This window comes from Brachyhypopomus gauderio, chromosome 12, assembly GCF_052324685.1.
Source record: "Brachyhypopomus gauderio isolate BG-103 chromosome 12, BGAUD_0.2, whole genome shotgun sequence".
In the NCBI taxonomy this organism is placed as follows: Eukaryota; Metazoa; Chordata; class Actinopteri; order Gymnotiformes; family Hypopomidae; genus Brachyhypopomus; species Brachyhypopomus gauderio.
In genome coordinates, this window is record NC_135222.1 from 15134204 (window position 1) to 15161373 (window position 27170).

General features: G+C 43.3%; 1 protein-coding gene across 7 annotated transcripts in view; it reads left to right on the forward strand.

Annotated features, from left to right (window-relative positions):
- The window catches only part of LOC143527889 (globoside alpha-1,3-N-acetylgalactosaminyltransferase 1-like), a 204937-nt gene that overhangs the window by 2587 nt on the left and 175180 nt on the right, over nucleotides 1–27170 (forward strand). For 2 of the 7 annotated variants that reach the window (XR_013134302.1, XM_077023250.1), the window contains exon 1: nucleotides 2983–3178. The exons of 1 other annotated variant lie outside the window; for it this stretch is intronic. The gene's annotated coding sequence lies outside the window, so the exon portion shown is untranslated. Of the gene's footprint in view, nucleotides 1–1693; nucleotides 1769–2981; nucleotides 3179–5902; nucleotides 5939–7699; nucleotides 7842–12838; nucleotides 12875–27170 lie in introns of those variants that run through there. 4 more of the 7 variants (XM_077023255.1, XM_077023251.1, XM_077023253.1 and 1 more) reach the window with 4 other exon arrangements.

Here is a 27170-nt window from a genome sequence, read left to right on the forward strand (position 1 = left end):
AAATACCTTCATATAGAGCATGTTCATGTTATCCAGGAAAATCCTGCTTTGAAATCAACATTTGGTGTCAAACGAGACTGTCCACTCAATTCCCTTCAGTTTTTCCATTCGTCAAACAATTATGCTGTAGACATAATGCATGACCTGCTAGAGGGAGTGGTGCAATATGAGTTAAAGCTTGTGTTTCAGTATCTGATCAAGAAGTCAATATCCCTGAGTTCGTTGTCTGAAAGAAAACAGCAAAGATCTTGGACTCAATGCTATCCAGTCTTGGTGCCTTCTCCGCAATGCCCCACTGATATTTGGAGATTTGGTTGAAAGAGAGGATACCTGTTGGCAATTGTTACTCCTTTTAATTCAGATTGTAAACATTGTGTTTTCACCCACTGTATCTCATGGAATGACTTGTTATTTGAAACATCTCATTTTTGAACATCACACCCTTTTTAAATCCATCTTCCCAGAGCACAATCTCATTCCAAAACATCACCATATGATCCACTATCCTAGCACGATTAGAAGAATTGGGCCACTAATACACATTTGGTGTATGCGGTTTGAAGGGAAGCACAATTTTTTCAAGAAATCTGTAAATAACTTCAAAAATATTGCTAAGACTCTAGTTAAGAAACATCAGACTCAGTTGGCATTTCATTTTGAGAACTTTTATTTTCAGAGATTACAGTTTGGTCCTATCTTAGAAGTCCCAGTCAGCAGTATAGAGGGTGGAGAGGTGCTGAATGAAGCCTTTGATGAGTCATCAGTTTCCACCACTTCCTGGGTCAAAAACTATGGCACAGACTATCAAACTGGGATGTATGTGATTACTGGAGTTGAAAATGAGATGCCTTTGTTCAACAGGATTGACAGTATCATTGTTAAAGACAAAAATGCCTATCTTTTGATTTGTAAAGTCTCAAATATTTTTTTTGATGATCATTTAAATGCATTTGGTATTGAGGAGAAAAATGAGGTTTTCACAGTGATCTCTGAAAATGATCTGGTATATTACAGACCTTGTGATAGGCAATTTTCATATGACACCAATGATCAAGTGTACCTTGTTCCATATTGTAATTATATGTGAATCCATGCAAACTGTTAATTGTTAATGTGGTGTGGTGGCCATTTAATAAGAGAATTCTTCTAAAGAAGTGTTTGCCTTGTGTATTTTTGAGATGGGTTTACTGGGTGGTTGTGTTGGTTAAAGGTGGGTGGTTTATTAGTAGTCAAATTTTACACCCATTGGTCTGAATGCATTGGAAGTCAGTGTAGCATTTTCATCTGCAGTAGTGTAACATTTTATTAAAATGACACTAGTGGAAAGTACTAGTGACACTAGGAGGTGTTAGATTTTAACTCCCTACAGTGTTGAAATTGCTAGATTTAAGTGTAAAAATATACTAGTGTGGTGTAAAATTAACAGTTAACAAGTGTTAATTTTAACTCCTTAAAGTGTTAAAATAACTATATCTGAGTGTAAAAATATTAACACGGACACTAGACATACGTTAGTCAGTGTTAATTTTTTACTTCCTACAGTGTTAAAAAAATAACTATCTGAGTGTAAAAATATTAACACTAGTGTTAGTGTTAAATTAACACTGAAAAGAGTGGACGCATATACACACTTTTTCAGTGTTAAATTTAACACTCTCAGAGTTGATTTAACACTGGCATTTTTGCTGTGTAGGTCTGAGATGCAAGCAAAGAACTGGCTGAAACGTATGCATCAAGCTACTTTGGTCAGAGAAGTTAATCCTATATAGTGAGTATAAATACTAGCAGCAAACAAGTTGATGACATTCGAAGCTTTTTCTCTTTGCGCTTCATTGCTTCAAAATGTTTTGAATCTTTTCATTGTCACTCCTCCAATGAGCAATTGCTATCAGACACGTAGGCTGTTGGGAGACACGGCTTACCTGTCTCTGTGTGTATCCAGACTCCCCCACCATTTTGCACCCACCTTTTGCCCATCTCTGTTTTTCTTTCACTGTGGCTTGTGTTTGTATTTCTTTGGTTGTTAGGGGTGTGTCTTCTCTGTTACTGTGATCCATTAGCATCATTTGTGTGTGTGGAGCCTGCAAAGCTGTGTGTTGGGCTGTGGCATCTGTGAAGGCATTGCCTTTTGCTACTGTGTCGCCTGTTCTGGTGTGTGCGGCACATTTGATTATTGCAATTTGTGAAGGCGGTAGCACGGCCTCCAACAGTTGTGAGATTAGTTGGTGGTTAATCTTTGACCCTGAGCTGATAAGGAACAGTGAGCTCAGCTGCTTGGGCAAAATAACGTGTCGGGAGTGATATCGTTTCCAAATACCTTTGTGGACAAATGTGCTACTTTCTGGTCCTGTAAAAAATTGAGAAACTGCATTCTTGACCAGAAGTGTGAGTTGGGCGTACCTCACTATGTCTCTGGATGCTACCAATGACTTTTCTGCAGCTGCTATCGCATCTAGTTTTCCTGAGAAGTAGGCTACCGGTCTCTGTCACCGTGAGCTTGTGTCAAAACACTTGTCATGTAGGCTCCCTTAACGTCAACACTCCCCACACACATACGAACACCGCATTCTATTTCAGAATTCAAAAACTGCTCTTATGTCTCATTTGTTTAAACTTGCTCATTCAACAAATGTTATATAAAATGTTAAATAGGCAAAAGACCTATAAAAATATTATACTGACACCCATACACACACACACACGTTGAACAAACCTAGCTAATCTGTGGTTATTGTACTTATTTTATTGCTTAATTTACTGTATGGAGACTTGTATACTCTATAAACATTTATTTTATGTGATTATAGTGGTGTGGACTATGTCACCATAGTGTTTGGACCCTAAAGCTGCCAGTATCATGTTAACAATTCATAATGTACACTGGTACACAGGCAGGGCCATATTTGCATAAACAAATTTATTAGACAGGCTCATTCAGCTCCACGTATGAAGGTGTCATGCAATGTGAGAAAAATCTGGTTGAGCTGGTTTTCTCTTTCTAAAGAGATTATTATTGTATTTTCCAAATGTACTTTATCTTCAGAAGCTTCAGTACTCGGTTGGAGAGTAGCTAATGTTGGTTACACAATCTGTGATACTTCCCCTACGTCAGAACTAATAGTCTTGATCCTGATGAACTCCTGACTGAACCCAGAGAAAAAGCTGACACATGTTTCAGGTATTTGATCTATACTTTTTCAGTATTGTTTAGTGTTTATTAATGTAGTGTAGTTAGCTAATGTACCAATGTAGTTGCTAAACCAGAGAGGTTTATGAATGGGAATTGTTACTGTACTTTACTGTTTAAAATGGAGTTTAGTTTAAGTAACTAAGAATTGTTTTGTTTAGCCATGTCAGGGTGAGTGTACCTATAACTAAACAAACAAATGAAAAGAAGGGAAACACACAGTCAGAATAGGGAGTAGGGAATAGTAGGAATTGTGCTGAGTTAATGTGTGTATACGTGTGTGTGTGTGTTTGGGTTTGGTGTGCTGAGTTTGTGTGTGTGTGTGTGTCAGCATTGGGGGTGTGCTGAGTTGTCCTATTTCCTATCATAGAGAGGTGAGGGAAAAACCTAGCCACTAGGGTGCACACACCAGTGTATTTTAGTGCCGGTCCCAAGCCCGGATAAATAGGGAGGGTTGTGTCAGGAAGGGCATCCGGTGTAAAAACTGTGCCAAATCAAATGATGTGGATCAAAAATAGAAATTCCATACTGGATTGGTCGAGGCCCGGCTTAACAACGACCGCCACTGGTGCTGTTGTCCAACAGGGCATTAGTGGAAATTGGACTACTGTTGGGACAAGGTGGAGGAGGAGGAGGAGATGGGAGAAGAGGGTTCTGAAGCTGAAGGAGAGGAGGCAGAGCAGGAAGGTGGAGGTTAGAGTTGGTACGTTGAATGTGGGCTCTATGACAGGTAAGGGGAGAGAGCTAGCTGATGCGATTGAGAGGAGGAAGATAGATCTGGATTCTTAAAACCCTACATAGCACAGAAACAGCACTGATCAGGGTTTTTAACGATATCCTCTTGGCCAATGATTCGGGTGACCACGCAGTCCTTATCCTGTTGGATTTAACATCCCGTTGACCATAACATTTTAGTCTCTCTGCTACAGCACCTGGTGGGCATTTCTGGTAGTGCTTTGAAATGATTTAGATTAAGCTTGTCACGATACTAAGAATTATGATACTTAAAAAAATATTGAAATTCGATACCATTTTCGATACCAAAGTCAGATACTGTGCTCATTTCCGTTTCAAAGCCTTTTAATTTTTTTTAATAAACAAACAAATGAATATTGTATTTCGTTTCACAAATGTAAAATAAATAAAAGGTGTAGTCCTTACCACATTAAAACAGAAAAATTTGTAATTGCACATTAATATAAATTAACATAAATAATAGTAGTGCACTCTGGAATTCACATTTAGAAGTCTAGGCTAGTGCAAAAAGGCTAGTGCAAAAAGTATTTAAGTATACTTTAAACAACTTTAAGTAACTTTAACTTCAGTATTAGAGTCGAGTTCAGTATTCATAGATCAGTGTTTCTCAACCAGGGTGCCGTCTGTCTTCATCGGGGGTGCCTTCAAAATATTCTGATGTGAAATAAAAAAACTATAGTTTTAAAAATTGAAGTTATTATACGCTTTAAAAATCATTAAAATTAATTCATCTGACCAGATCTCTCAAGTTTGATGGGCGTGGGCTTTTTTCAGGCGGGGGGGATTGGAATCTGTCGCGATGGTTAGTGTAGCGGGTGTGTGTGTGTGTGTGTGTGTGTGTGTGTGTGTGTGTGTGGTTGGGGAGCGGGCTGGCTAAAGTTTACCAAGCAACAGCACGATCTATATTCTGATTGGTTCAACCTGTTATAATATACAACCGATGGATTGGCTGAATATGCTGCGGTGTGCGGCGATTAGATTATTTAAAAATAAATAAATAAATAATAATAATAATAATATTCAAGCGTGAGAAATTCCATGTGTGGTGTGAGAGCATGTGAAATCGCTAAAATGCGTAAGTGTCACGCTCAAAGCGTGCATATGACCTGCATATGACCCTTACCAAGGTCAGCACGTGATTACGCAGGTTTCCCACTGACTGTAAGTTATTTACCTCTGATCCATATCTATGATTCAATGAGTTACTAGTTCGCTCTGGCACCAACCACCAACGATCGATAGATCGCAATATAATACTTAATTTGTGTCCATTTTACAACCCCCCCATCGACAACTTACGTTTGACACCCCCCCCCCCCCCCCTTGGACACTTGGGTGCCTTAAAATTTTGCTTGCATATAAAGGGTGCCACAACTGAAAAAAGGTTGAGAAACACTCATAGATGATTGATCCATTGTAGTATGATCACTCTTTTTTTCTCTTTGTATGCTGTCGCAATTACGGCTCTTAAACCAAGAATATAACTAACATTTGCTAGCATACCATAATCGGACATATAATCTTGTATGCTGTAATAATACTAGAAATGGGAATAATCACCAACCTCTTGAAATTCTTTGTACAAATCTGCGTGCTGGTCCTTCAGGTGTTTTGCCAGATTCGTTGTGTTAAGCTAGATTTATATGTAACGGGGTGTCAAGCCCCGTTTTGTGGGGGTAGTAGCAGCAACCTCACCTTGGACGACGGGAGAGCGGAAGGATCTGGGTCCCCAACCTCCAGTACAATTAGCCTCGGTGCTTATTTGTTTAAGTATGGATAGCCTGCCCTGTTCTACACTATGGCTTCTAACTTCCCCAATAAATAGATGTAAGGTGAGCCATTGCCTGAAATGGTGAGGTGGGCTTCGGTAGACCCTGACACGGTGGCGACCCGAAGGATTGGTGTTAACCACACTGTGAATGGCTACAGGTTTGTTAACCCCCCTTTCCCCCTCCCTAGATCAGGACAGGACAGGTGAGACGCCCCCACTCCAAGGTAGGTATATCAGTAACACAGTAAATACCCTGTTGGGCATCCAACACATACACACAATATAACTCAAACAGTGACTATACTTAAACAACTATAATTTGAACAATTATTAGCATAGTTTATTCATTTAAAACATATATAAATCTGGGTGTTCCTCTGAAATTAAATAAAACAAATGACAATGACAGCAGTAAATAATCCACAATATTATTTCTGCACTCCCACTCTGGGTGTATTTGGCAGTCCACGGTTTGAGAGAAAGAGTCTACGAACGGTCACGTGGATCTCAATCTCTGATCACAGTCTCTGATCACGAGGCAAAATACTCTTTCTTAACGTAGCCTCATAAATAAAATACCCAGGAAAGACAAACAAATACAAAATAAATCACTTCCCTTCAACTGAGGAGGCGAACTGCTGAGAGGATGTCGTCTGGATGGCAGGGTACAAGGCAACAGTCTGACACGGAGAAACAGTCTCTGAAGACCGGGAACACGCTGAGTCTCTGTGTGGCGCTTCCCCGCTGCCGCCGGACGGTAGACGCGGTCGCAATCCCTCGCGTTGTGCGTGAATACGGCTCCTGCTCAACTTGTAGCTAACGCTAGCCTAAACGTGCGCACACGGACACGTAGGAAAGTGTACAAAAAAATAAACCAACAGCCTTCCCCTGCGGCAACGCCGTATCCTCCACCACATGCACGTTGCAGAAAGGGCCTCACGCGCTCTTCTTGCTACACGAAGGTGGGCACGTCCGCCATTTCGTGCGCTACGCAACAGCTGAATTTTCCCCGAGGCCAGTCCTGACTCAATACGCACCGGAGTCTAGTTTAAAGAGCCCTCAGACCTGCTCGTCTCGCTCTCAACGCTGGTGCTCACAAAGACATACTTTCTCTCGTTTGAAAACACGTAAATACTCATTTGTTCTCTCTATATGGCTGGAGAGCAAGCATACACGTTTACTGCTCTTAACCCACCGTTCACTTTCGATTCCCTTGACCCGCCCCCAAAGTGATACTGGGACCTCACATTCATCTTCGGACAATACTTTTAACCCTTGCATGCCCCGGTACACACAGTACATTGTTGGAGATTGCAGAAAAGTAACTAAAGCATCATAAATATTTGTGTACTCCACATTCCCCCCTGCTAAACCCTGCCATACCAGCGACCATCCTCCAGCAGGCCTCATCTCTGAAATACAAACAAAACAGATAGATGTGAACAATAGTTACACTTCAGGTGTGGAAGCCATAACTTCAAACATTTTTATTTTTATTTTTTTTTACATTCAAACAACAAACTCGTTTTCTTCAACCAAGAATATCGTACATTTAACATCATTTATTTCAAAACATAATCGTTCCTGTACCTCCAAGGAAGCGTGCCCCTGCCCTGCCTGTCTGAGCGCCTCAACGTGCCAACATGGTCACTCCCTGTATCTGACTCATCAGCATCTTCAGATCCCCCTTCTGTCCCTGTATCTGCATCTACATCCCCAGCTGAATGGGGTCCCTCTAGTGCTACTCCCTGTCAGGTGTCTGCCTAGTTCCTGGTATGTAAATAACATTGGCGTGATCTGAATCGGAATGTTCAGAATCCCTATGGAATGGAATGTGCAGTGCCTGAGTTGATCCCTATGAACGACTTTAGTGGGCCCTCCCTTTTCAGGCTGTATGGTAAACACTGGTGTATCTGTGTGATTTTGCTTCAAGACAATGTATGGCTATGCTTCGCATTTATCCTGTATCTTATTTCTGCCCCTAGGTTTGTGGTTCCTCAGGAGCACCCGGTCACCGGGTCTGACAAGGGCACCGTAAGACCTACGATTGTACGCTCTCTTTCGCCTTTTAGAGGCTCCCTGTGTGGCCGCTCTTGCAACCTCTACAGCAGTCCTCATCCGCTCATGGTGATCCTTTACCCAGTCATCCAGATTGTCAATGTCACTATTTTCTAAATCCTTTCCTCCAAGCACATCCAAGGGCAACCTTGCATCTCTCCCAAACATGAGGTAGAAAGGCGAATAACCCGTGGAGGAATGGACATGACTGTTATATGCCATTACTAATTCGGGAAGATGTTCTTTCCAATCCCTCTTCTTTTCCGGAGGCAAGGTCCGTAACATGTCATGCATCGTCCGGTTGAATCTCTCGCACTGAGAGTTCCCTTGTGGATGATACGGGCTTGTACGGCTCTTCGCTATACCATAAACGCCACAAATTTCCTTGATTAAGCTGGACTCAAAATTCCGTCCCTGGTCTGAGTGTAATCGAGCAGGGCAGCCATAATGAACAAACCAGTGCTTCAGGAGGGCTTTAGCTGTTGTGTGGGCTGTTTGGTTCTTGGTTGGTACTGCAATGGTAAATCTGGTGAACATATCTGTGAGCACCAACACATTCTCATAACCACCTTTGGATCTCTCCAGCAGGGTGTAATCCATTGCAAGCACTTCCAGTGGAACACTGACTTTACTACACGTCATGGGTGCACGAATCCTTGGAAATACATCCTTTGCCAGTGCACATCTCCTGCACTGTGTGATCCAGCGCTGGACGTCCAAAGTCATGGTTGGCCAGTAGTAACTCTGTCTCATCATTTGCAGGGTACTCCTCTCACCGAAGTGCCCGCCATGTTCGTGATGACTTTCGTAAACCCTTCTTTGCAATGACTCTGGTACAATCAATTGCCATACATCCTCTCCATCTCTTGGGTGGCATATACAACGAAACAACACCCCTTGGCGCAGTCTCAACCTGTCAAACTGTCTACACAGTTTCTTCTGTTTCAAGCTCATAGCGCGTTGTTCAGTAGGGCTAGGCTTCTTCTCACTCAGCACAGCACCATAGATTAGTTGGATGACAGGGTCTTCTCTTTGCAGTTCTTCGATCTCACTCCAGCTATATCCACAGGCCCCCCTCTTAACTGAAGCTTTAACGGCAGCCTGTACAGCGGACTCATTCCTCATCCCCTCTGTGGCAGGCCATAAACATGCACGCACTTCCTCTGTCTTAATCTGTATGAAGTCTTTGTCCACATCAGTCACTTCAGGCTCTTCTTGGGAAGGAATCCTCGACAGGGCATCGGCGTTGGTGTTTTGCCTCCCTGGTTTATAGTGAACATCAAAATCATACTCTGCCAACTGAGCTACCTATCTCTGCTCGACAGCCCCCAAATTGGCCGTCCCCAAATATCGTAGTGGATTGTGATCTGTGACGACAGTGAACTTTGTGAACATCAGGTAGTCCCTGAATTTCTCCGTTATGGCCCACTTAAGTGCTAGCAACTCTAATTTGAATGCACTATAGTTTTTGTCATTCTTTTCTGACCCCCGTTGGCCCCGGCTTGCGTAGGCTATTACCCGCTCTGTCCACCCCTGCTTTTGGCTAAGCACAGCCCCTATGCCCTGTAGGCTCCCATCAGTGGTAAGTGTGAAAGGTAGTGTTAAGTCTGGGTAGGCAAGCACTGGTGGAGACATTAGGCACTGCTTGAGACTCTCAAATGCTCTCTGGCATTCCCCACTCCAGGTGATTGGTCCAGGAGCTCTCTCCCTGGCCTTCACTCCTCCCAACAAGCCATACAATGGCCTGGCTAAATGTGAAAAATTGGGTACAAAGCGTCTATAATAGCCCATGAACCCTAGCACCTGTCTCACTTCCTTCACTGTCCTTGGAGTAGGCCATGTGTGCAGGGCCCTGACCTTTTCATCATCTACTTGGACCCCTTCGGCAGAAATCACATGCCCCAGGAACTTCACTTCTGAGCGGAAGAGGAAGCACTTGCTAGGTTTCAGCTTCAACCCATGGTGCCTTAGACGAGTGAGTACAAGTTCTAGTCGCTCACAGTGACTTTCAAAGTCCTTTGAAAAAATGATGAAGTCATCAAGGTACACCAGTAATATGTCAAAAGCAAGGTCAACCAGCACCACCCCCATAAGTCGTTAGAAAGTGGCTGGGGCATTGCAGAGTCCAAACGGCATACGACACCACTCAAAGAGCCCAAATGGTGTTGCAACAGCAGTCTTCTCTCTGTCTTCCTCACAAACTGCCACCTGGAAATATCCTGCTGTCAGATCCAGTGTCGAGAACAGCTGAGCATTTCCTAGGGCGTCGAGTGACTCCTCCACTCGTGGAAGGGGGTATGCGTCTTTACATGTGACCAAATTCAGCCTTCTATAATCACAACAGAATCGTACTGTCCCGTCCTTTTTGACAACTATAACTGCGGGGGATGCCCATGGACTGGAACTCTCTCTCAGGACCCCCTGATCAACAAGGCTTTGCACATGCTTCTTAAATTCCTGGAACACGTGAGGTGGGACCCGCCGGTGCTTCTGTTTAATGGGTGGGGCATCACCTGTGGGAATACTATGCATCACAGCCGTAGTATAACCGTAGTCGTGGTCACCTTTCGAGAACACATCCTTGTACTTCTCAAGCAAGTTTAAAAGTTCCTTATACTGCAATGGAGTAAGGGCATCGGAGTTCACCTGGACTGGAATAGGCATGTGATTTGCATCACACTCCTGGGGGTGACCGTCACCCTCTTCAACCACCTTTACATGTAAAGCCCCGTTGCTCTCCTCAAGCTCCACCATTCGTCTTGGTAGCACCTCCTGTGGTTTATGTACTGATGCCACCATGGCCCTGGGTTTTAATCTTATGGGCCTCTCACTCGAGTTCAACACTCTCACAGGCACTCTGCCCCCTTCTGTCTTGGCTAACACGTTTGCGACCATAAGCCCCTTCGGAATACCTGCTCTAGGTGTAGGCTCCACCAATACTTGGCACTTTACCTTGGGTGGCACTCTGCAGCGGCCTTCTAGTACCTTCTCACTAAAGGGTGGAATAGTAACTGCATCTCTTCCAGCCACTCTAACAAAGCCAATCTTGCCACCAGGGCCAATAATCTGCGATTCTTTTTCAACTCTGGCGAGCACATGTCGTACACTCGCCTCCCCCGTGTGTCGGCTATGCTTATCCATCGGCTTTAATCCATCTCCTGTAATGAAAAGGTCTCGAAGTCCACTTATCACATTCATTCCAATGATGCCAGAGAGCCCCTTCATGTCTGCTACATCTGGACTGGTGTCTGTTAGCACAAACACACACTTCCCATAAAGCGTCCTCCCCATGCACTCAATGTCTGCCTCCAGGCATCCAAGAACAGGTATGTCTAACCCATTTGCGGCGGTAAGCTTTACCCAGCTAGCTGATGACAGCATCAGTTCCTCTCCTTCAAAATGTCGTTTGAAGTGAGACTCTGTTATTGTAGTGACCTCTGATCCAGTGTCTAAGAGGCAGTTTGTCTTCACACCAGCTATCTTAACCTCAATGGTTAAGCAGTCCCCAAATGCATTTTCTCTAAGCGTGCTAGGCACTTCCTGTGAGACTGTCTTACCTGTCCTACTCCAGACTACTGAAGAGTCTTGACTGTTCTGTCTAACTTGCGGGCTCCTGACTGCAGCTTCACCTGTTGCTTCCCCCTGTTTAGTTTGGGCAGCATGATTTTTTACTTATTCGCTACGGGGGCAGTAACGACTGGTATGGCCTGGCTCTCTGCATGTATAGCAAACATACCTTCCTTCGCTATCTTTCAGAGGCAGCTTCCTTGGCCTCTTTTGCTGAAGCTTTGCTTTCTCTTGGCTGTGAACAACTTCGTACAACTCTTTCTGATGTGCAGCTATCTTTTCTATAGCCTCATGTAGCATCTCAAGGGTTAGTGTTGGGGAAGCACCTGCAGTTGCTGCAGCAGCATTCACAACGCCTCTAGAACGGGAGCTACTCCTTGTGCCACTTGATGCTGGCACCTCCTCCTCCTCAAACCAGGTGATAGCGGCTTGCATCAGTTGGGCAAAAGTTAAATCTTCCTCGTCCTTTACCCTCCTTTTCATCTCACGCCTCAAGAAGTCATCCCGTAAGCCCAGTACCAGTTGTTCTTTGAGCACAGCATCAGCATCAGGTACATGCTTGGAATCCCTACTGAGGACTCGACTAAGCTTCTCTTGCAGATCGTATGCGTAAGAGCGGATAGTCTCACCAGGCATCTGTATCCGATCATAGAACTCCTTCAGTCTTGTGCCTATAGGCACCTTGTCCCCATAAGCTTTCAAAAGGGTGGAGAATATTTCATCAACACTCTCCTCCTCTCCTTTCAGCATAAACTTCACTGTCATTTTGGCTTCATCCTTTAATTGCTGCCTGACTAGTTCAATACAATCCACATCTGTAACCTTCATGACTTTAAATGCAGACTTCATCGCTGCCACCCATTCCTCAATGCTCATGTCACCTGGCTTTGTCAAGCTCCCACTAAACTCTGGCAGCTTGCGATCCCGAGGGATATACACAGCAGTTGGACTCCTCTGGGCAGCAGCTTGCTGATCTATAACAGCCTTGGCCAGGGAGAGTGCCTCTCTCTGCTCCTCTCTAGCTTGCTGCAAAGCTCCAGACTGCTCAGCCAGCCTTCGCTGCATCTCCTCAAACTCTCTCTTTAACTGTTCCAGCTCAGCCATCTTAAGATTGACAGATCTGTAACCAACAGCTACAGCCTACTTGAAATGCACCTACTGACTATCCTGTTCGTGACGCCAATTGTAACGGGGTGTCAAGCCCCGTTTTGTGGGGGTAGTAGCAGCAACCTCACCTTGGACGACGGGAGAGCGGAAGGATCTGGGTCCCCACCCTCCAGTACAATTAGCCTCGGTGCTTATTTGTTTAAGTATGGATAGCCTGCCCTGTTCTACACTATGGCTTCTAACTTCCCCAATAAATAGATGTAAGGTGAGCCACTGCCTGAAATGGTGAGGTGGGCTTCGGTAGACCCTGACACGGTGGCGACCCGAAGGATTGGTGTTAACCACACTGTGAATGGCTACAGGTTTGTTAACCCCCCTTTCCCCCTCCCTAGATCAGGACAGGACAGGTGAGACGCCCCCACTCCAAGGTAGGTATATCAGTAACACAGTAAATACCCTGTTGGGCATCCAACACATACACACAATATAACTCAAACAGTGACTATACTTAAACAACTATAATTTGAACAATTATTAGCATAGTTTATTCATTTAAAACATATATAAATCTGGGTGTTCCTCTGAAATTAAATAAAACAAATGACAATGACAGCAGTAAATAATCCACAATATTATTTCTGCACTCCCACTCTGGGTGTATTTGGCAGTCCATGGTTTGAGAGAAAGAGTCTACGAACGGTCACGTGGATCTCAGTCTCTGATCACAATCTCTGATCACGAGGCAAAATACTCTTTCTTAACGTAGCCTCATAAATAAAATACCCAGGAAAGACAAACAAATACAAAATAAATCACTTCCCTTCAACTGAGGAGGCGAACTGCTGAGAGGATGTCGTCTGGATGGCAGGGTACACGGCAACAGTCTGACACGGAGAAACAGTCTCTGAAGACCGGGAACACGCTGAGTCTCTGTGTGGCGCTTCCCCGCTGCCGCCAGACGGTAGACGCGGTCGCAATCCCTCGCGTTGTGCGTGAATACGGCTCCTGCTCAACTTGTAGCTAACGCTAGCCTAAACGTGCGCACACGGACACATAGGAAAGTGTACAAAAAAATAAACCAACAGCCTTCCCCTGCGGCAACGCCGTATCCTCCGCCACATGCACGTTGCAGAAAGGGCCTCACGCGCTCTTCTTGCTACACGAAGGTGGGCACGTCCGCCATTTCGTGCGCTACGCAACAGCTGAATTTTCCCCGAGGCCAGTCCTGACTCAATACGCACCGGAGTCTAGTTTAAAGAGCCCTCAGACCTGCTCGTCTCACTCTCAACGCTGGTGCTCACAAAGACATACTTTCTCTCGTTTGAAAACACGTAAATACTCATTTGTTCTCTCTATATGGCTGGAGAGCAAGCATACACGTTTACTGCTCTTAACCCACCGTTCACTTTCGATTCCCTTGACCCGCCCCCAAAGCGATACTGGGACCTCACATTCATCTTCGGACAATACTTTTAACGCTTGCATGCCCCGGTACACACAGTACATTGTTGGAGATTGCAGAAAAGTAATTAAAGCATCATAAATATTTGTGTACTCCACATATACTTTCGCGAGTGACAGTAGCGATTCGACCCTGTGCGAACCGCGGAGGCGTTTATATTCTTTGCAGTCTCACATTCTTTGCAGTGTTGTCCGAAACGATATGTGGTAGTATAAAGAAACACCCCTCAAAAACAGGGGAAGGAACATTTACCTGACCAATTTTAATGTTGCTTTGTGTTTCAGGTTTGAAAAGTGCTGGAATTTAGGCTAAAGTACTTGAAAATGCTTGAAATTGTAACTACTTCATTTCACAACAAATATCTATCTGACTGAACAGTTCTCTTGTATTACGTTAACAAATACTCTTGTAATTCCAGGACGAAACATGAGAGAACGTGAAGACGTTAAGATTGGGCGTTTTGAAAATAAACAATCATTAAATAATGTGATAAAAAGCGAATTATTTCGAGTATATGTATTTAACTTATTTAAGTTTAACGTGCTGGGAAATATTGAAATGGACCTTGAAAGTGACGTACAGGTGCTTTAATTCCACCTCATTAAGGCGTATGAACCCTGCAAACATTGTTCATTGCGCTGAGGTGAACGCGCGCGAAGTTACAAAATTTGAGAGGTGCACGACCTTACGAAGCGCGCAAGACCACCACGATTACGTCATTTTCGCCGCGCGGACCCTCGAGACGCTCGCAGCGCGTCAAGTATAAACCAGGTTGTAGCACCCTTCGTTGAAATGTTCCGAAAGCACCGCTTGGTTTTCCATCTGTATCTGCTTCGAATCCAATGTATTTCCACACAGCACTTCAGCTTCTACTTCGATTTTTTGACAACACTAGTTTAGATCATATCTATCAGACAGAACTTGGTGTGTTAGTTTTGCTGGCTCAGAATCTTCCACAGCTTCATTGTCATGTGGGGTTCCCCAGGGCTCAATTTTAGGACCCCTCCTCTTCTCACTCTATCTGCTCCCACTGGGTTCAATTCTGAGAAAACATGGCATCTCATTTCATTGTTATGCTGATGATAGTCAGATTTATGTCCCTCTGAAAATGAAAGATGCCTACTCCATCAAACCACTTCTGTTATGCCTTAAAGAAATTAAAGAATGGATGGCCTTAAACTTTTTAAATTTTAATGAACAGAAAACAGAAGTGATGGTGTTGGTGGTGGTCCTAGTGGTTTTTGTGATGTCTCCTCTGTTGATTTGGGCCCCTTGGCACTATATTTGAAACCAATCATTTCAAATCTGGGTTTTAAGATGGACAGTGATTTTAAATTGGATTGCCAGATTGGTGCTGTAGTCAAGTCCAGCTTCTTCCACCTGAGGCAGCTGGCAAAAACAAAGTATTTTTTATCACGTAAGCATTTTGAAACAGTAATCCATGCCTTCATTACGTCTCGGCTGGATTACTGTAGTGCTCTATATTTTGGAGTCAGCCAGTCCTCCCTCAAGCGCCTTCAGTTGGTGCAAAATGCTGCTGCCCATCTTTAAACAGGTTCACACAAGAGGGAACACATTACTCCAATCCTGGCCTCCCTCCACTGGCTACCTGTACATTTTAGAGTTCATTTTAAGATTCTTTTATTTGTTTTTAAATCTTTAAATGGACATGCGCCTCCATATCTCACCGAGCTACTTCACCCTCACACCACCACTCGGTGTCTTAGGTCAGCTGATCAGCTGCTCCTGGAGGTGCCATGGTCAAAGCGTAAGCTTAGAGGAGATAAAGCCTTTTCAGTCACGGCTCTTAAATGATGGAATAGCCTACCACTTGACATCAGACAGGCCTCTTCACTGTCCACTTTTAAAACTTAAAAGTTCAGATTAAAGACGTATTTTTATTCATTGGCGCTCGAAAATACGTGAGCCTCTGCTCCTCTTGTTTTATTGTTTTAATATTTACTTATCTAACATGTATTTATTCTATCTAATATCTATTTACCTATTGTACCTATTGTACTTGTGTGTTTTATAATTTTATAATATATATATATATATATATATATATATATATATATATATATATATATTAGGGGTGGGACGCGATTAAAAAAATTAATCGAATTAATCGGAAGCTTTGTAATTAATTAATCGAAATTAATCACATTTTAATCGCATTTCAGTATTTAACATGAGAAATATTAATTTAAGTTTGAATGATGAATGAATCAATGAACATAATCAAACTTCAACATCTTGTTTATTTTTCCACCAGTCTACTACACAGACCAATATATGTGTGGTGTGCAGAAAACAGTTCAGAACATTGGAAATTCTGACCAAAAATGTTGTTTAATTTTGGGAGTTTTGCTCAGGATATTGGAAGAATTGAAGTAAATCAGAAGATGTTTTTTAATACCATTTTAGATGGTATACTTTTCTTAAATTTCCCAGGCCTCTGCCACAGGCATCTCCATAGTGCCTAGAAGTGGTCTTCTGCATGCTCAAAGCAAATGACTGGATCTTCCATTCATCATCTATAATATGAGCTGTCACACCAAGATCATTCTTGTTGCTAACAGAGGTCCAGTGATCCCCAGTCAGAGCCACATTTGTGGCGCTCTTCACAATAACCTGTTTTACTTCCCTTTCACAATAACCTGTTTTTTTTCCCTTGTTCTTACGTACGAGGTTAAGAAGTACTTGGTGCTAAGAACGTTTTGGGAAACTCACCCCTGGACAGTAGTTCATAACTTGCATCAGTTGACGCAATGTGCAGCGCTTCTTGTAAGCCTTTCTTCGACCACAGAGAGCGAACAACACAAATAATATGACTCGTCATGTATAAACTCGCGAAAGTTTAATCCAGTCTTAATGGTCCAATGAAGGTACTTTAAAAACCAGGACATTTCCTCACTTTTAAAAAAACCCGGGACGACCGGGACAGGATGTGAAATGCGGACGTTTAGGTCACCCTATCGTACTAGGAATACATTTAGCAGCTAAAGCTGGGCGTACACTGTGCGATTTTTGGCCCATTTTCAGCCGATTTTTCACTCGTGCGACTATTTTTCGATCGGGCCGAGTTTCGGCTCAATCGCGTGTCGTGCATCGTATAGTTTACACAGGTAAACGAGGAGCGATTTACACCTCACGACCAACTCCCGATCAGAAATCGCAGCGTCGCAAGAATATCAAACATGTTTGAAATTCAAATCGCTCCTCGTGAGATCGCATGAGAGCGTCGGGTCGTATAGTGTGAGTATATGAATCGTGAGCTGTGAACTTTTAAACCCTGCGATTTAGTCGTACAGTTTGAGCTGGAGCTGAGTACACGATTTAAAATATCGTACAGTGTACGCCCAGCTTAAGTTATCATTACTGACCTGTGCGTTAAGCTGGGCGTACACTGTGCGATTTTTGGCCCATTTTCAGCCGATTTTTCACTCGTTTCGGCTCAATCGCGTGTCGTGCATCGTATAGTTTACACAGGTAAACGAGGAGCGATTCACACCTCACGACCAACTCCCGATCAGAAATCGCAGCGTCGCAAGAATATCAAACATGTTTGAAAATCAAATCGCTCCTCGTGAGAGTATCGCACTGTTGAAGCAGCTCCACGAGCCGACTCTCCGCAACGAGTTAGTCGTACAGTTTGAGCTGGAGCTGAGTACACGATTTAAAATATCGTACAGTGTACGCCCAGCTTTAGCTGCAACATGTTTTGCGTTGAGGTGGTAACGAAGGGTGGAAGTGCTCCTGTGATAAGCGAACTCCTTCCTACATAAAGTGTAAATAACACTATTTTTGTTTGAACTTCCATCTGGAAGTTTCTTATATTTAAATTTCCCATCCACCAGCGTAGCCTCTTTAGTCATCTGCATCATGCTCATCTTATCGTGCGTCCATATAATCTGTACGCCTGGAACTCGTGCACTGAGAAACATTCCACGATGCAAAAGTGTATCGTGCGTTAAAATGCGTAAATTTTTTTAGTGCATTAATTTTCCTGTAATTAATTAATCGAAATTAACGCATTAAAGTCCCACCACTAATATATATATATATATATATATATATATATATATATATATATATATATATATATATTTTTTTTTTTTACTTATTTTATTTTTTTTATTGTTTTGGTGTGATTGCCTTCCTTACATATTGTACAGCATTTTGTGTCAGCTATGGTTGTTTTAAAGTGCTCTATAAATAAAGTTGAAGTTGAAGTTGATATGCTGTGTGTACAGGAGTCGAAGGGGAGCAAGGCCAGGAGCATTGGTGGTGGCTTCAAACTCTTCTATCATGGTGTAGACAGGAAGAGAAATGGAGTAGGGGTAATCCTGAAGGATGAGTTTAGTAAGAGTGTAGTGGAGGTAAAGAGTGATGGGGTGATGATGGATGTCATCAGTGCTTATGCTCCTCAGGTAGGATGTGATTTGGAGGAGAAAGAGGAATTCTGCAGAGAGTTAGATTAAATTGTTTTGCAGGTTCCTAAAGAAGAGAGAGTGTTTATTGGAGCAGATTTAAATGGACATGTTGGTGGAGGGAACAGTGGTGATGAGGTGTTGGGTAGATATGGTGTTAATGAAAGGAATACGGAAAGACAAATGGTGGTAGATTTTGGTAAAAAGATACAGATGGCTGTAGTTAACACTAAGAAATAGGAAGAGCACAGGGTAACATATAAGAGTGGGGGAAGATGCACACAGGTCGAATATGTCCTCTGTAGGAGACGAAACCTGAAATAGGTTAGTGATTGCAAGGTGTTACCAGGGGAGAGTGTAGCTAAACAGCATAGGATAGTGATATGTAGGTAGGTTTTGGAGGTGAAGAAGAGGACGAGAATGAGAGCGGAACCTAAGATCAGGTGGTGGAAGTTAAAGGATGAGGACTGTGGTGTAAAATTCAGGGATGAGGTGAGGCAGGTACTGGGTAATGGTGGTGGTGTTCTGGATACATGGGATGAGACTTCAAATGCAGTGAGGAATGTGGCTAGGAAGGTACTTGGTGTGACCTCAGGACAGAGGAAGATATACAAGGAGTCATGGTGGTGGAATGAGGAAGTTCAGGAAAGTTTGAGAGGAAAGCAGTTGGCTAAAAAGAATTGAGATTTTCAGTGAGATGAAGACAGTAGACAGAGGTACAAGGAGATTGGTCGTAAGGCAAAGAGAGCAGTGGCAGAAGCTAAAGAGAAGGCATATACAAATATATTTGATATAGAAAGCTGTATGAGAAGTTAGACACTAAGGAAGGGGAAAAGATCTGTACAGATTGGCCAGACAGAGAAACCGTGATGGGCAGGATGTGCAGCAGGTTAGGATGATAAAGGCCCTGAGTCCCAGGCCTACATCCCATATGGAGAGGGGCATTATTATTATGGTGGGGCAATGATTGGAGGGCTTGTGGAAGAGGTGTATAAAGTCACTAAAACCTGCCGTATGTGGCTGGAAATTGACAAGACTAATTCCATTGAGACAATATGGGAGGAAGAATCCCATCTGAACAAATACTTTCTTTACAACAAACCCACCAAGTTGTTATCACCTGAGTACCTGTGGCATGGCACATATCACACTGACGTGGTGACAGCTAGTAGCAGCCCATATTTGTAGTTCTATTTCTAGACTGAGCAGTACCTCCAATGTGGATGTTGGGCCACAGGTAAGTGGCAGCATTGGTGCATCTGCTGGTAAACGAGCATTTTCTAGGTGTTTTGTGGCATTGTGTTTGTATAAATGTATGCAGAAAACAAAATGCAGGTTTAATATGTAGAGATAAGCATTGCATCACCATCCACATATATAGTTAATCAATGGTGTCATAGGGGAGGGACACAAACTTTATAGAGGGCAGGGTTTATGACTAGTAACACACCCCTGATCAACTAGGGTTACTGTGCTGACATGGAGGGCATGATAAACACATGACCGAGACACTAAGGTAAGTATGTTAGGAACAAATCTTGATACATTTACTGGAACAGACAGTTGACAGCAGAAACATAATGTTGCACAAAAACAACCTAAATTGAATGAACATGGATAACATACACAGTCTGAAACATGTAAACGGAAACTGCCTGAATACAAGATAACGGTGCAAATAATAATGGGGAGGAACACACACAAGTAGCACACAAAATGGGTGAATAAGAACTAGAGAAAAGACTACAATAAAGGAAAGTGACTAAAGACAGACACTAAAACATAAGCAAAAACTCAAGATAGGGGATTACTGAACAGGAGAACACAGACAGAAACGGACTTTGCAAAACTAATGACTTGACAGGGAAGACTGGGGAACCAGACACTATATACAGATTCACTGACCAATAGAAACAAGGAACAGCTGAAAACAGTTACAGAGGGCGTGACTAGACTAAGGGAAAAACCATGGGATCTGAATACAAGGTGGGGCTAAGGGAAAAAGGAAACAAGACAGACTGGTCTGGTGAAGCCATATGCGACAATACTACACGTGCCAGTGATTAGCATGTGGCTCCGGCAGACTTATCTATACCAGCATAACTAAAGGGAGGGGCCTAGAGTTGACCACAGCCCACTGCTTTCCACCCAAATCATCCTCACAAACTAGAGTGAATGCACAATGTGGGTGGATGCTGGATTGATGATCACACAAAAATCATCAATGGAAATCAAATGTATTAACCAATGGAGGACTGGATTTGGAGCCACACACAAAATTATAGGCTGATCCAACTTTGATGTAATGTCCTTAAAACAAGTCAAAATGAGGCTCAGTATTGTGTGTGGCCCCCATGTGCCTGTATGACCTCCCTACAATGCCTGGGCATGCTCCTGATGAGGTGGCGGATGGTCTCCTGATGGATCTCCTCCCAGATCTGGACTAAAGCATCCACCAACTCCTGGACAGTCTGTGGTGCAACGTGATGTTGGTGGATGGAGCGAGACATGAGTCCCAGATGTGCTCAATCGGATTCAGGTCTGGGGAACGGGCGGGCCAGTCCATAGCTTCAATGCCATCATCTTGTAGGAACTGCTGACACACTCCAGCCACATGAGGTCTAGCATTGTCCTGCATTAGGAGGAACCAAGGGCCAACCGCACCAGCATATGGTCTCGCAAGTGGTCTAAGGATCTCATCTCGGTACCTAATGGCAGTCAGGCTACCTCTGGTGAGCACATGGAGGGCTGTGCGGCCCTCCAAAGAAATGCCACCCCACACCATTACTGACCCACTGCCAAACCGGTCATGCTGAAGGATGTTGCAGGCAGCAGATCGCTCTCCATGACGTCTCCAGACTCTGTGACGTCCGTCACATGTGCTCAGTGTGAACCTGCTTTCATCTGTGAAGAGCACAAGGCGCCAGTGGCGAATTTGCCAATCCTGGTGTTCTCTGGCAAATGCCAAGCGTCCTGCACGGTGTTGGGCTGTGAGCACAACCCCCATCTGTGGACGTCAGGCCCTCATGCCATCCTCATACCATCCTAACCGTTTGTGCAGACACATGCACATTTAAGGCCTGCTGGAAGTCATTTTGCAGGGCCCTGGCAGTGCTCCTCCTGTTCCTTCTTGCACAAAGGCGGAAGTATTGGTCCTGCTGCTGGGTTGTTGCCCTCCTACGGCCTCCTCCACGTCTCCTGGTGAACTGGCCTGTCTCCTGGTAGCGCCTCCAGCCTCTGGACACTACGCTGACAGACACAGCAAACCTTTTTGCCACAGCTCGCATTGATGTGCCATCCTGGATGAGCTGCACTACCTGAGCCACTTGTGTGGGTTGTAGAGTCCGTCTCATGCTACCACGAGTGTGAAAGGACCACCAACATTCAAAAGTGACCAAAACATCAGCCAGAAAGCATAGGTACTGAGAAGTGGTCTGTGGTCCCCACCTGCAGAACCACTCCTTTACAGGGGGGGTCTTGCTAATTGCCTCTCATTTCTACCTGTTGTCTATTCCATTTGCACAACAGCAGGTGAAATTAATTCACAATCAGTGTTGCTTCCTAACTGAACAGGTTGGTTTCACAGAAGTGTGGTTGACTTGGAGTTATATTGTGTTGTTTAAGTGTTCCCTTTATTTTTTTGAGCAGTGTATTTACTACATTGGCAAATCCTATATAGGATCATCCTAGAGCAGCTGGAACAACCACAATATTTTTTCTGCTACAGGCAAAATAGATATGCATGGAAAATGGTCACTTGCCTTTACAATTAAATTGCTTTAAGATATCTTTTAACAGAGGTGGGACCAAGTCAGTGTTTTGCAAGTCTCAAGTAAGTGCAAGTCTTTATACCTCAAATCCCGAGTCAAGTCTCAAGCAAAGACACTCAAGTCAAGTCAAGTCTCGAGTCAAGACAGGCAATAGTCAAGTCAAGTCCCAAGTCTGAAACTTGGAATTTCAAGTCCTTTCGAGTCTTTTTTTTTTTTACCAATGTTGCAGGTATATTTTAAATGTAAATAACAGACATGCGTTCTTTTTAAAATCTGTATTCTCCTCAAATCTTGATAAAACATGTGCAACTGAAAACACGAAGTATAAAAAAAATTAAAATTACACCTCTTTATTGCACAGTTCAATTTGTTAAACTTAGCTGCAAAAATATTCATACTTTAAACTACAATTTTCCAGAAATAAATATTCTGTGAAAAAGTCATAAGTAGAACTCCATGTTCAAATAAAAAGTGCTGATATTTTCACAGTACAATACAAAGAACCATAACAGCATTTTCCCTCTCTTCTCTTATCTGGTTTCTTGGAGAACATGTGTGAGTGACACAAGACAAACAAATATAAGAACTGAACAATTAACAGGAATCTGCAACTTTAGACATTTCAGTAAACTATTCTGCATTGCATTTGCTGGCCAAAAGTCTGTATGTCATTTGTGCACGATGAATGATGTCCCCATAGCTGAAAACTCGCTCCACTTTTGTCAATATATTTTTTTCTCGACGTAGATGTCTTCAAATACACAATCCATGCTGAGATAGAACTGGATATTATGATGGTGACAGAGAGAGGCTCTCTTCCCCGAGTTCAGATACAGAACACAGGGTTGCCAACTCTCACGCATTGAGCGTGAGACACACGCATTTGACCGTCTTCACACGCTCTCACGCCACACATCCGATTTCTCACGCCGGAAAAAAATCTAGTTTATTTACCTCTGTTCCACATCTATGATTCAATGAGTTACTAGTTCGCTCTGGCACCAACCATATGTGTTTTAAAGTTTAGATTTGGGGTAAAAAAAAAACAAGTCTTTGCAAGTAAACAGGTTCAAGTCCAATTCAAGTCCCAAGTTATTGGTGTAAAAGTCCAAGTCAAGTCTAAGTCTCTGAATATTTTTTCAAGTCAAGTCAAAAGTCTTAATATTAATGACTCGAGTCCAAGTCATGTGACTCGAGTCCCCACCTCTGTCTTTTAATATGGGTGTCACGGCACAGAGGCCCCCTGCCGGCCGCCTCTGCCTGCAGTAGCAATATTTCATGTTGTCCTGTTGCATTGTGTTCGTCCCTCAGGTGGGCGGGGCCTATTAGTATCCCCGACACCTGAGGGTCATTTGTCTATCTACATATGTCTTGTCTTTGTACTAGTTGACTGCTGGTTATTGTATCTTTAATTTGGACCATGTCATGGGTTTTGTGTTTGTGTGCTCCATTAAACCCCCCCCCCCCCCTTTTCCTCGAGACTGGCATGATCGCTTCCTTTTAATTTTTGCACTCCTTGCTCATCACAATGTGTTTTAAGAGCTTTTATTGGGAAGTCTATTGTTTAGTTTTTAAGGTTTCTGCCTGCTTCATTATTAATGCAAAAATGATGTAGCAATATTGATTACTTATGAATAATAAGGGGACACAATCCTGAAATAACAGGGACATTTTTATAACTGGAATAGATGAAATGGTGATATCAGTCTCCAGACATGTGAACAAGTCATTAAGTTGCAAGTAACAAGTAAGTCTCAAGTCTTCACAATCAAGTATCGAGTCAAGTCCCAAGTCAATACAATCAAGTCTCGAGTCAAGTCCAAGTCAATACAAGCGAGTCTCGAGTCAAGTCCCAAGTCTTAAACTTCAAGTCCTAGTCACGTCACCAGATGTAATTTCAATATTTAACACAATTGATGCAATTGATTAGTAGTATATTAAGGTAGTCAGACTAGCTTTTACAAGGGTCCACATGAGCAACTTGACTTGTATCAGCGGTCCGCACCAACAATAATTCGAAAGCGGGGGGACGGATGGACGGACGGACAGAAGAAAATTACTGAGGCGAACGGGGGGTGGGGGGGTGGCGGGTGAATAGGTGATGACGACGACAACTCACTCAAGCGAACCGAATCACTCAAATGCCTAACGTTAGTTCATTTCCGACCCCTGAGTTATCACATCCCAGCTAGCTAGCTAACCGTTATAGCATTATGTGAAATATACATAGCAGAGACTTACTTTTGATTGTGCAGCCTCAAATGTCAAACACAGTTTGAAGTGGTTGCATCTCCATCTCTTATGCTGACTCCACATGTCTTGCATGTCACAGTTCTTCTTTTATTCACAACAGCAGTCTTTATAATTGAACAGGATAATTTTTGGGAGCATGTTGCTTGTCCTCTCCGCACAAATTCAAAGCTGCTGCCCGCTCCCCCGATCGGTTACGGATAAACTGAGATGAGCAGTTCACATTTTACGACACCATTTAATACAAAATGATCCAGTTATGTGATTCTACACATTACATATTCATCTACATATTACTTATTTATTATGTTAAAATAAGGATTTCAAGTCTTTTCAAGTCTTAAAGCTCAAGTCCGATTCCAAGTCCAAGTCAGTAAAGGTAAAGTCTAAGTCAAGTCGCAAGTCTTCAGTGATGTTGTCGAGTCAAGTCACAAGTCATCAGTTTAGTGACTCGAGTCGGACTCGAGTCCAAGTCATGTGACTCGAGTCCACACTGTGTCACGGTGACAGCTCCGGACCCTTCCCTGTGGGCGTGCCGCTATGTTGTCTGCATGCAGTTATGTCCATGTTTGTAGTCCCGTGGGTGTGGATTGTCCTTGAGCGTGTTCGTAGTCTCACCTGTGCCTTGTCTCGTCATCACGATGGTATGTGTGGATCACCTATTTAATGTGCGCTCGCGCAATGTCTTGTGCTCGTCTTTGTCTAAAGTTTGTGCCTGTGTGAGTTCTCCTGAAAGTGCTTGTGCTCTCGTGCTGAACTTAATGTCCTTTCTTTTTTGTTTAATAAACGTTCGGTGTTGCACTGCATTATTCGTCGTCGTGCCTCCTCCTCCACGTTACACTATGAAACAGAAAACCACAGACCATTTAAACCAATGTTAACCAACCCAACAGCTACGATGACTAAAGTAAATGAAAATGGAAGAAAATGCCTTATGGATGAAACTATTAACTGGAAGATACTGCCGTGTCTTACATCTATGCTAAAATTAGATAAAAGGTAGGTCTGAGATACAAACAAAAAACTGGCTGAAATGTATGCATCACGCTACTTTGGTCAGAGAAGCGAATCCTATAGTGTGTATAAATAATATCAGCAAACAAATCTGGCATCAAAGCAGCATGATGAATGAAGGCGCCTTACTCAGGACGAGAGTCTTCCTGGTTCGGATGGTTGTCCTCTGGTGCCGGCAGGAATACATGGTGTTATATCACAGTGAATGCTTTTGGCAATGTAATGTTAGGCAAAGTGAACCTTATCAAACACATCTAACTAAATTGTCAGTTATTTACTGAGCAAAGTTGTCCAGCTTGTGAATGTGTAAAATTAAGTGGTTCTTAAGATTAGTAATCAGTTACAAGATCTTTAGTGTAACAAGGGCAAGAGGCTTGAGGATGCGGAGATGAGTAGCGCGAGTATACAAAGAGGTTTATTCGGATCACTGAACAAAGTGCTATTAGTGTACAGCAGGAACATGTAACAAATACCCAGACTCCAAGAAGAGTGCCGGAGGATACGAACACACACAATTTATACACCGACTGTAACAAGCACTTCGTGCAGCACATTACACTAACAAGATGAATGAACATGCACACAAACAGCCACACCCACGGAAATACATATTAAGACATGGAAATGAAAATGAAATGAAATGTGCCATATTTTGTCAATTGTGATTTTTTACACCCCAATCGAAATTTGTCCTCTGCTTTTAACCCATCTGTGCAGTCAGAACACACACACACACACACTAGTGGTTACTAGGGGGCTGTGGATCACACGTGCCCAGAGCGGTGGGCAGCCCTAGCCCTGGCGCCCGGGGAGCAGTTGGGGTTACAGTGGGGAAAATAAGTATTTAGTCAGTCACCAATTGTGCAAGTTCTCCCACTTAAAAGGATGAGAGAGGCCGGTAATTGACATCATAGGTAGACCTCAACTATGAGAGACAAAATGTGAAAACAAAAATTGAGAAAATCATTTTGTCTGACTTTTAAATAATTTATTTGCAAATAATGGTGGAAAATAAGTATTTGGTCAATAACAAAAGTTCATCTCAATACTTTGTTGTATATCCTCTGTTGGCAATGACAGAGGTCAAACGTTTTCTGTAAGTCTTCACAAGGTTGGCACACACTGTTGCTGGTATGTTGGCCCATTCCTCCATGCAGATCTCCTCTAGAGCACTGATGTTTTGGGGCTGTTGGCGGGCAACACAGACTTTTAACTCCCTCCAAGACTGGCTAGGCCACTCCAGGACTTTGAAATGTTTCTTACGAAGCCACTCCTTTGTTGCCCTGGCAGTGTGCTTGGGATCATTGTCATGCTGAAAGACCCAGCCACGTTTCATCTTCATTGCCCTTGCTGATGGAAGGAGGTTTGCACCCAAAATCTCACAATACATGGCCCCATTCATTCTTTCATGTACACGGACCAGTCGTCCTGGTCCCTTTGCAGAGAAACAGCCCCAAAGCATGATGTTGTCACCCCCATGTTTGACAGTTGGTATGGTGTTCTTTGGATGCAACTCAGCATTCACTGTCCTACAAACACGACGAGTTGTGTTTTTACCAAATAGTTCTACTTTGGTTTCATCTGACCATATGTCATTCTTCCAATACTCTTCTGGAACATCCAAATGCTCTCTAGCAAACTTCAGACGTGCCTGGATATGGACTGGCTTAAGCAGGGGGACACGTCTGGCACTGCAAGATCTGAGTCCCTGGCGTCGTAGTGTGTTGCTGATGGTAGCCTTTGTAACGTTGGTCCCAGCTTTTTGCAGGTCATTCACTAGATCCCCCTTGTGGTT